Below are 10908 nucleotides of genomic sequence, written 5' to 3' on the forward strand. Positions count from 1 at the left end.
GTGTTTTTTATTGATTTTTTTCTTAAATTGATGATTAACCCTAATTAAAAGTGAACAAAATCTAAAAATGCTTTTCATAGAGCCTTCCATTTCATACTATAAATAATTTAAAAAATTAAAAATTTGGTAACTCCTCTCAAAATGAAAAAGACGTGAACAAAAAGTGCACTCTTATAGTTTTTTCTGCTTCATCATTCCCATAAATCGTCTTTCACTCACTTCATTTCTGAAATTTTCTTTTCTCTTTTCGTCTTCTTCTTCCAAAGGTAGCTTCAACTCTTGTTATATATTTTTCTTCATGCGTTTTCTTTGTTGAAAATTTATATCTATATGTATCATGAAGAAAAACAAAGTATTGACACAATAACTATTAGTCAACTAGGGTTTTCATTTTCACCATGCATGATCATTATCATGCTCAGGATTTTAAAAAACAGTCTTAGTTGCGTAAAGGTGTAGTGGATTCACCATGCATGATCATTAACATGCTTCGATGATTTTGGTCGGTATAGGTGTTGCAACATTGATTGCATTATTGCGTTCGCAGTGTGAATTAACATAATTTGTTCTTTAATATAAAAATGGTGATTGCCGATACCGTTGTCGCGACTTTTTTCGCGGTCGCGGCTTGCCGAATGTGATTTTTAAACCCTACATGCAAAATCGTGTCTATCTCATATACATAAATTTTAAATTCAACTGGTCTTTATTCAACTTACCCAAAATTCAGATTCTTAGATTTCTTGAATGAAACCTAATTATTTTTAGATCGTAACATTGAACACTGTCATAGTGATTTTCTTTGTTCAGATTCTATGGTTATTTTAGTTCATTTTTATTTTTGTGATGCAGGTTAAAAATGAATACATAAACTTTTACTCACAAAACAAACGAATCTCTTGCTGGTGCACATGAACTTGCAAAGAGTTTAGGACATGCTCAGTTGAATCCACTACACCTTGCATCAACTTTGATTTCTGATACCAATGGTATATTGTTCCAAGCAATTTCAAATGTTGGTGGTGAAGAACAATCACGCTCTGCGGAAGGAGTTTTGAAACAAGAATTGAAGAAACTGGCTACTCAATCTCCTTCGCCAAATGATATACCTGCAAGTTCTTCAATTGTTAAACTCATTAGGAGAGCACAGGCGCACAAAAGTTGCGCGGCGACACTCATTTAGCGGTTGATATTGGAAATTCTTGAGGATTATCTAATTGGTTTCTTGTTGAAACAATCTGGTGTGGATGTTTCTAAGGTTAAAACGGAGGTTGAAAACTATTGTAATTGTATCTCTATGTGTCTAATATGATCACACATGGTGTATATTTATATGCAAATAGGGAATATACAATAGGCAATAATATCAATTACAGTTATGACTAATTGAATATCAATCAATACTAATTGATTGATAACATATTCTTAACACTCCCCCTCAAGCCGGATCGTATATATTGTATGATCCGAGCTTGTTACAAATATAATTCACTCGAGAACCCTTGAGAGACTTGGTAAACATATCAGCCAATTGATCTTCAGATTTGACAAATTATGTGGTTATTTCTCCCGACAGTACCTTGTCTCTTACATAGTGACAATCTATTTATATGTGTTTGGTTCGTTCATGGAAAATCGGATTGGACGCAATGTGGAGTGCCGCTGGATTGTCGCATATGAGTTTTGTGTTCTGAAGGTCACCGAACCTAAGTTCTGAGAGCAAATTCTTAAGCCAAGCAAGTTCTTTTGAGGCTGCTGCCATAGCCCGATATTCAGCTTCAACACTAGATAATGCAACTGTGTTTTGTTTCTTGCTTCTCCATGAGATCATATTTCCTCCAATAAGAACACAATATCCAGAAGTGGATCTCCTATCCGACGGTGATCCTGCCCAATCTGCATCTGAGTAACAAGTGATTTTAGCATCACCCTTATCTTCATATAATAGGCCTTTTCCTGGTGCATTCTTTATATATATCTGAGAATCCGAATAACGACATTCCAATGAGTATCACAAGGAGCATTAAGGAATTGACTCACAATACTCACTGCAAAAGTAATATCCGGTCTGGTGACGGTAAGATAATTGAGTCTTCCCACTAGACGTCGATATCTTCCCGGGTCTTTCAACAACTCCCCCTGACCCGGAAGAAGCTTGACATTGGGATCCATAGGAGTATCAATCGGACGACAGTCAAGCATACCAGTTTCAGTTAGGATGTCTAATGCATACTTACGTTGGTTAATTGCAATGCTTGATGAGGATTGTGCAACCTCAATACCTAAGAAGTATCTGAGTGGACCCAAATCTTTTGTCTGAAATTTTTTGAAAAGATGAGTTTTGAGTCGCTGAATACCGTCTGTATCATCTCCAGTGATAACAATGTCATCAACATAAACCACAAGAAAGATGTGTTGTCCGTTGGAAGAGTGAAGGAAGAAAACAGAATGATCTGCTTCACATCTAGTCATACCAAACTGTATCAAGGCAGAGCTGAAGCGACCAAACCAAGCACGTGGAGATTGTTTTAGCCCATAAAGAGATCGATTGAGCCGACAAACAAATCTTGAATTACCAGGAATAGTAAAACCTGGAGGTTGATCCATATACACTTCCTCCTTCAATTCTCCATGTAAGAATGCATTTTTAATATCCAACTGATGAAGCGACCAATGATTAATAGCAGCCAATGCAAGGAAGAGACAGACTGAACTAATCTTGGCCACTGGAGAAAAGGTGTCACCATAATCAAGGCCAAATATTTGTGTGTATCCCTTGGCTACCAAACGAGCTTTAAAACGATCAATCTGACCATCTGGTCCAATTTTCACTGTATAAACCCATCGACAGCCCACTGTAGTTTTGTCTGGAGGTAAAGGAACAATGTCCCAAGTGTTATTTGAATGCAATGCAGTCATTTCTTCCACTATCGCCTGACGCCAATTGGGATCAGTCAAAGCTTCACCTGTAGACTTAGGGATAGACACAGAATCCAAAGCAGACACAAAAGAAACATAGGAAGTAGATAGACGGTCATAATTTAAAGCACAAACATATTTAGGATTTGGATTATGAGATCGAATACCTTTTCGTAATGCTATTGGAAGGTCAAGTTCAGGTGACATAGCTGGAGGAACAATTGGAGTAGGAGATGGTGCTGGTGGATCAATATCATCTCTAACTGCCGATGGACGCGTTGTGCGTCGCTGATATACCTGCAAAGGAGGTTTAATGGGTGTGGGGATGACAGAAGGGATATCTTGATCATCTAAATTACAAATCTCCTGGGAGGACGAAGAGGCAGAGAAAAAAGGAGAACCTTCAAAAAATGTTACATCGGAAGAGACAATGTACCGTTGAAGTTGAGGACAAAAACAACGATATCCCTTTTGTATACGTGAGTAGCCTAGAAAAATACATTTGAGAGATTTAGCGGAAAGTTTGTCTTTACCTGGATTAAGATCATGAACAAAGCATGTGCAACCAAACACACGAAGGGGAATGGGGTAGAGATCGTGTTTCGGATTCAAGATAGAGTATAGAATCTGATCTTGAAGGACCGAGGAAGGCATTCGGTTGATAAGGTGACATGTGGTGAGGAGAGCATCACCCCAAAAACGAGAGGGTACATTGTGGTGAAGAAGAAGAGTCCGTGCAGTTTCAACTAAATGACGATTCTTCCGTTCAGCAACACCGTTCTGTTGTGGTGTATGAGCACATGATGATTGGTGAATAATTCCCTGTAATGTTAAAAAAGATTGAAACTGGGATGACATATATTCACAAGCATTATCTGTGCGTAAAATTTTAATGGTAGTATTAAACTGGTTTTTAATTTCAGCATAAAACTCTTGGAATATACAGAAAACCTCTGAACGATTTTTCATTAGAAATAACCAAGTGCATCGTGAGTAATCGTCGATGAACGTTACAAAGTAATAGTATCCTAAAGTAGACTTCACACGACTAGGACCCCAAATATCAGAGTGAACTAAAGCAAAAGGTGATGCAACACTTTTATTTACTCGTTGACCATAAGTACTACGAGTATGTTTGCCTAATTGACAGGACTGACACTCAAAAGAAGAAAGCTTAGAAAGACTAGGAACTAAAAGACGCATTTTATTTTGACTAGGGTGACCCAAACGTTGATGTGTGAGTTCTTGAGAAGCAATAGAAGCACAGGCCACCGGTGGAGAAAGATGATATAATCCTCCAGCTTCACTCCTTGCTCCAATCGTCCGTCCTGTACGTCGATCCTGGATATGAACAGAATTAGCATTAAAAAGAACTGAACAATCAAGAGTACGAATAAGCTTGTGAACAAATATTAGATTAAAGGGACAACCAGGAATGTAAAGGACAGACTCTAAAGACAAGTTTGGAAGTGGATGTGCCTGACCAAGGCCTTGAACTTTGGCTTTAGAACCATCCGCCACAGTGACAGAAGGCAAAGAATCAGAATAAGACAAATGAGATAAAAGAGATTTATTACCAGTCATATGATCAGATGCACCAGAGTCAAGGACCCAAGGACCAAGTGAAGATGTAGAGACAAAAGCTACAGGATTACCCGACTGAGCAGCAGCGGCAGATGATGATTGTTGATGGGCTGCTTTGTATTGGAGGAAATCATTGTAATCAGCGGCGGGAATAGTGACATCTGTAGTGAACATGATGGAATCGGTATCTCCCATGATATTTGATGGCTCGGAATGAAAAACCGAGAGTAGATCTGGAAAAATGGCGACGGCTGGGGGCAGCGGATGTGCGGCTGATTGTCCGGCGCGTGAGATTCACGTGCGATGAAGGAGAGACGTGTGCGGACGCGTGCGGCGGCGGAAGGCAGTGAATCTGGCCGATCTGTAGGAGACGATTCTGGCGTATAGGAATCTCGCCGAAAAGTCGATAGGAGCGGCGGAGACGGCGGCGGCGCTGTGGGTGGCCGGAAAAAAAGAAAAAAAATATATTTTTATTTTGTGGAAGACAGTAGGTCAACCAGCTCTAGATACCATATTATAATTGTATCTCTGTGTGTCTAATATGATCACACATGGTGTATATTTATATGCAAATAGGGAATATACAATAGGAAATAATATCAATTACAGTTATGACTAATTGAGTATCAATCAATACTAATTGATTGGTAACATATTCTTAACAAAAACCTTCGCGGCGGTAAAGAAAGGAAGAAAGTTGATAGTGCTTCTGCTGACATGAATTTTCATGCTTTGAAACTTTATGGTAAAGACTTGGTTGAACAAGCAGGGAAACTTGATCCTGTTATTGGACGCGATGAAGAGATAAGAAGAGTTGTGAGGATTTTGTCAAGAAGGACTAAGAATAATCCGGTTGTTATTGAAGGACTGGCTCAGAGAATAGTTAAAAGAGATGTTCCGAGCAATTTGGCCGATGTTAAGTTAGTTGCTTTGGATATGGGTGCATTAGTTGTCGGTGCTAAGTATATGGGAGAATTTGAAGAGAGGTTGAAGGCGGTTTTGAAAGAAGTGGAAGATGCTGAAGGGAAGGTTATTCTTTTCATCAATGAAGTTCATCTTGTTCTTAGAGCTGGTCGAACTGATGGAGCGATGGATGCTGCCAATATTATCAGGCCTATGCTTGCTCGTGGCCAACTTAGATGCATTGGCGCAACAACTCTTGATGAATATAGGAAATATGTGGAAACGGATGCAGCATTTGAAAGGAGGTTTCAACAGGTTTATGTTTCTGAGCCTAGTGTGCCGGATACTATTAGTATATTTTGCGGATTAAAAGAGAAATATGAGGGTCATCATGGTGTTAGAATTCAAGACGGGGCAATTATTATTGATGCTCAATTGTCTAGTCGGTATATATCTGGTGCATGTGCTCTTTGTACTCTCTTGATGTTTGTTTCTTTTAATAATAATGATCTATGTGTTGAATATGGATGATTTTGGTAACACGGCGATATGTTTGCGTTTTTCCTTTGTTAAGGGCGCTTTCTTTCTGATAAGGCAATTGATTTAGTTGACGAGGCTTGTGCAAATGTTAGAGTTCAACTTGATAGTTAACTTGGGGAAATTGACATCCTTGAAAGGAAGAGAATGCAACTGGAAGTGGAACTTCACACTTTGGAGAAAGAGAATGACAAAGCTAGAAAAGCTCGTCATGCAGATGTAAGTATGGACCGGTATACCAGTGATTCGACTACGCCAAAATGAGAAAGAAAGGTTAGTTGGACTTGGTGACAGACTGCGAAATATAGAGTTGTGGGACAAGATAAAGCAGTTAATGTTGTTATGGATGTTATATTAAAATCAAGAGCTGGTTTAGGAATATCTCAACAACCAAGTGGTTCCTTCCTATTCCTCGGTCCAACCGGTGTTGGTAAAACAAAACCGACAAGATTCTTTGATGATGAAAAGCAGTTGTTATTAATAAACATGTCGGAATACATGGAACAACACTCTATCAAGATTGGTTGGTGCACCACCAGGGTAAGTTATTGTTAACAACATCGAGACTAATGACCATTTTACAACTGCTCGTTTGTTCCAGATGAAATTCAACTTTGTTCTTCGAGATTACAATGTGAAGTGAAGTTGTTACCACTGAACTGACAACACTTGAACTAGGAATTGAATTTGATTATTATAGTAAACTATGTAGCACCAACACCTCTTGAAAATGCATGTCTCTGTCAGTGCCTGATAGATATTAAAAGCCAAAATTAATATTGTGAATTGAATTTTTTAGATATGTTGGACGAGAGGAAGGTGGAGAATTGACATAAGCTGTAAGGAGAAGGCCATACAGTGTGGTACCTTTTGATGAAGTGGAGAAAGCACATACATTTGTATTCAACACTCTTCTTCAAGTCTTAGACGATGGGAGATTAACGGATGGAGAAGGCAGAACTGTTGATTTTAAGAACACAATCATTATCATGACCTCAAACCTTGGCGTCGAGCTTCTCCTAAAAGGACTTTCAAGAAAATGTACCATGCAAGTTGCTCAAGACCAAGTAATATAGGAAGTAAAAAGGCATTTCAGTCCAGAATTGTTGAATCGACTTGACGAAATAGTTGTATTCAATCCTCTTTCTCACGATCAATTGAGGAAGGTTGCAAGGTTGCAAATGAAGGATGTAGCTAGTCATCTTGCCGAGAAAGGAATTTTCATTGGCAGTTACAGATGCAGCAATTGATTACATACTTGCTGAGAGCTATGATCCTGTAAGTGTGTTCTTAATAATATTATATACTGACATAAACACTTGTAAGACTGATCGTGGCATTCTATCATTACATGTTTTCGATAAGAACTTGGAGCAATTTAAGCCAATATGGAGCCAATATGAAGCAAAAGTTCCAAAAAAAGTGCTTAGATTGACCAAGTGCGGAGAGAATATGGACTAAGTGAAAATTGATGAAAAAAGGCACAAAAGGACGAAAAAGCTAATGCATTTCTCGCACGCCATTGCGCTTCATCATGGGGATGATAGTAAGGTATCGTGCGCGATAAAAGGTATTTGGATGCGATGATGCGTTTCTGACGCAGTTTAAAGGGGAATTTTTTGATGCGTTTCTGACGCATTTTAATGGTTATTAAAGGGAAATTTTGATACTTTTACAAGGGTTATGGGGTTTTTACTCAAACTAACGGCAAAACGTATTAAGTGGGCGATTTTTGGAGCATTGTAAGCATTAGAGGCTAAACTCTTCAAGGATTTCACACTATCTTCATCTTATTCCTTGGTATTTCTTTGTATCAATATGAGTAGCTAAACTCTTATAGATTAAGTTTTGTTTGATGAACTTGTTTAGAACCTGTTGGATCACATCTTTAATTTGATGTTATATGGATAATTGAATTTGTATTTTTATTTAATTGCCTTTATTTGTAATGCTTATTATTTGTGGACGCACTGATAATATGATTATAGACGAGTAGGGATTACTGACCATAAGCTTATGAGTATGAACTAGGGAAATTAATCTACTTTCGTTGATCGAATAAGGATATGATACCACTAGTAGTGACATTTGAATTAATATATATAACAACGCCTAAATTCACCTACGCCGGTTGAATATGGATAAGAGACCTCTAGTAAAAGTTAGTGAATTATACACCAAGGATTGGGTATAATGGTTTTATTAGTTCACCGCGAAAGTATAACGACATTACCATCCGTATAATGCATTAAACATCAACAAGGGATAAACAAGGCATTTACGCAATACCTAGTCGCTTTCTCGCATTAATTTCAAAACAAGTTTACTTTTCTCATAAAAAATTGAACCGCCACCCAATAGTTACTTTTACTATTCGCATAATCATAGTTTTGTTAAATAACAATCCTCATGGATAAGATCTTTATTTTATTACTTCAACATTATCGATAAATTTGTCGAGAAGTCATCACAAAAGAGAAAGGTTTGCAAAATTTGTGCATGGAATCAGACTCGATTACAATGGTTAAAACATTATCATCTTCAAACGTTGATTTGTTTCCTTGACAATTAAGAAACATTTTTCATGACTCTTTTTGATATGTCTTTCATCATTTCGCACATATTTAGAGAAGAAAATAATTATTCATATTTTTTTCTAATATAAGCCGCATATCTACATAATTTATTTTTTGGGTTAAATATACTTTACCTTTGTAATTTTTTTTATTCCCCTTGTAATATAAAGATTATGTTTCTTTGCCCCCTTAGGTGACAATTTGGTAATGAATCTTCACTTCTGCTGACGTAGCATGTCTAAATGTTTTTTATTTTATTTTATAAAATGACGTGGAATTTTGATCTTTTTTTTAAAATAACCAAAATTTTCAATTTAATTTTCAAAATAATCATTATTTCAAGTTATTTACCAATATAATTATGTTGCATGCACACCTCTAAAGCATGCGCCAGTTGGACTGACACATGCATGTTGTCATTGAACATATGCGCTAATACCATTGAAACATATATCCAGGTAAAGTCAATGCAATTGGCGTATACTTTATTATATCAAGTGTATGCGTCATTGCATGTGACACATGATATATATATATATATATATATATATATATATATATATATATATATATATATATATATATATATATATATATGAAAAAAATAAGATAAATAAATAAGATAAATAGGTAAATGAAAAATAATTATTAATATTATGATATAAAGTTAAAATATAAATTGGCAAAAAATTAATGATCCGTCCGATTGAAACGCCCCCCTGTTCTACATCTCGGTGCGTTAGACTGTCTTCGAGGTCTCCCATGATTTCCTTGAGGTGTTTGGGGTCTTTGAATGCTGATATGATGCAATGGTAGTTGGTGTGAAGGTCCGGTGGAAGGTCTTGTGGTATTTGATAAATTTGTCATCATTTCTCCCCAATAGTTGGGGGTGTTACCACAAACGGTGCTGCCGTAATTGAGTTCAGTGCCCATGTTATCGTAGTTGGAATGTTGTGGTTGGATTGTTTGTGGACGACATGGTTGCCCGAATTGGGACATTGGATCGTTTTGGAAACGAAGAAATGGTTCATGTGGTGTAATAGTCAAATAATGGTATGGTGTTGTGACAATGAGATTTTGGGTGTTCATAAATGGAGGGCTATGATGACATGAGGTTGAATCGTATAAATCATCCATACTATAAACAAATGTGGTGGTTGCGTATGGTTGTTGGTGGTTAGGGTTTGATTCCTGATTTTAGATTTAGGTGTGTGGCATGAATTGGTTGCGAGGTTGGGTGTATATGGTAGGGTAATGGTGTGAGGTTGGTCGTTAGGTTTGGGTTGGTTGGCATTGTTCTTGGGCGGGGATTTGTTGTTGGGCGTATAATGACGAAGTTCGTTGGCGTGGATCAATCAAATGTCTTGGCTCAAATACAAATTGTGGCGTTATAATCGACCTAAATCATGTCATATAATATTGAGTTGGTCTAGCATTATGTATGATTGATTCGTTTAAGATGTGCTACCGTCGATTTCTCCAATGATGACACATCTCTTTTGCGAAAGCTGCTAAAGCTAACACACATGTGATCATAGTGTTTGATCATACTAAAGGTTGGTACAATATTGTTGAGTCAATGGATCACAATGAAGGCATGTTGAGTGGACACTATCGAGTGGAACTAGATAGAGGTTGGTACGATTGCGGAAAGTTCAAAGCCTTTCGTATGCCCTACTCCCATGTCATAGCGACATGTTAAAAGGTTCGACCGGATCCTTCCAACTTACTATCTGACGTTTATAAAGTCATACACCATTGCAATGTTTACAAAATTAGCTTTTCAGTGGTAGCAAAAGAGGATTACTGACCTGCATATCAAAGGGACATTCTCTGGCACAATGAAATAATGCAAAGAAAGAAAGAGGGTCACCCAAACAACACCCATATTCGAATCAAAATGGATACGACGAACAAAATGGTTAGATAATGTAGTTCATGTCGTCAACCCGACCATTTCACCATCTGCAATTTCTCCATCTAACCAACAGTTCAAGGTCCTGTTAATATGTTCGAATCTATCTACATTCAAAAGTCGGATCTTCATCGGAGATTACACTGCTGAAAAAATTAAATCGACACTTCTCTTGTGAATATAAGGACACGTATAAGAATATGAAGATATTTTAAAGAAAACTGAAGGAGAATGGGAAAATGGAATGAGATAGTGAGAAGATGTGTAAAAAATTATGGGAGGGTGATGTTGTGTATTTATAGATGGAGTGGTGGGGCAGTAGCCACGTGCATTGACGCATACATAAAGTGGACCATGCATGCGCCATTGCATGTGACGCCTGTAATACCCCAAAATTTACCCTTCATTTTTCATGGAAGCGTGGGATTATGTTTCACATTGCATTAGCATCATACTAGGTCATACTCATTGCAT

General features: G+C 37.4%; 1 pseudogene; it reads left to right on the plus strand.

Moving 5' to 3' along the window:
- The first annotated feature begins 859 nt into the window (after positions 1–859).
- Positions 860–9559, plus strand: LOC127115321 (chaperone protein ClpB1-like; annotated as a pseudogene).
- The last annotated feature ends 1349 nt before the right edge of the window (positions 9560–10908 follow it).

The sequence above is a fragment of the Lathyrus oleraceus genome, chromosome 1 (genome assembly GCF_024323335.1).
Source record: "Lathyrus oleraceus cultivar Zhongwan6 chromosome 1, CAAS_Psat_ZW6_1.0, whole genome shotgun sequence".
Lineage (NCBI taxonomy): Eukaryota > Viridiplantae > Streptophyta > Magnoliopsida > Fabales > Fabaceae > Lathyrus > Lathyrus oleraceus.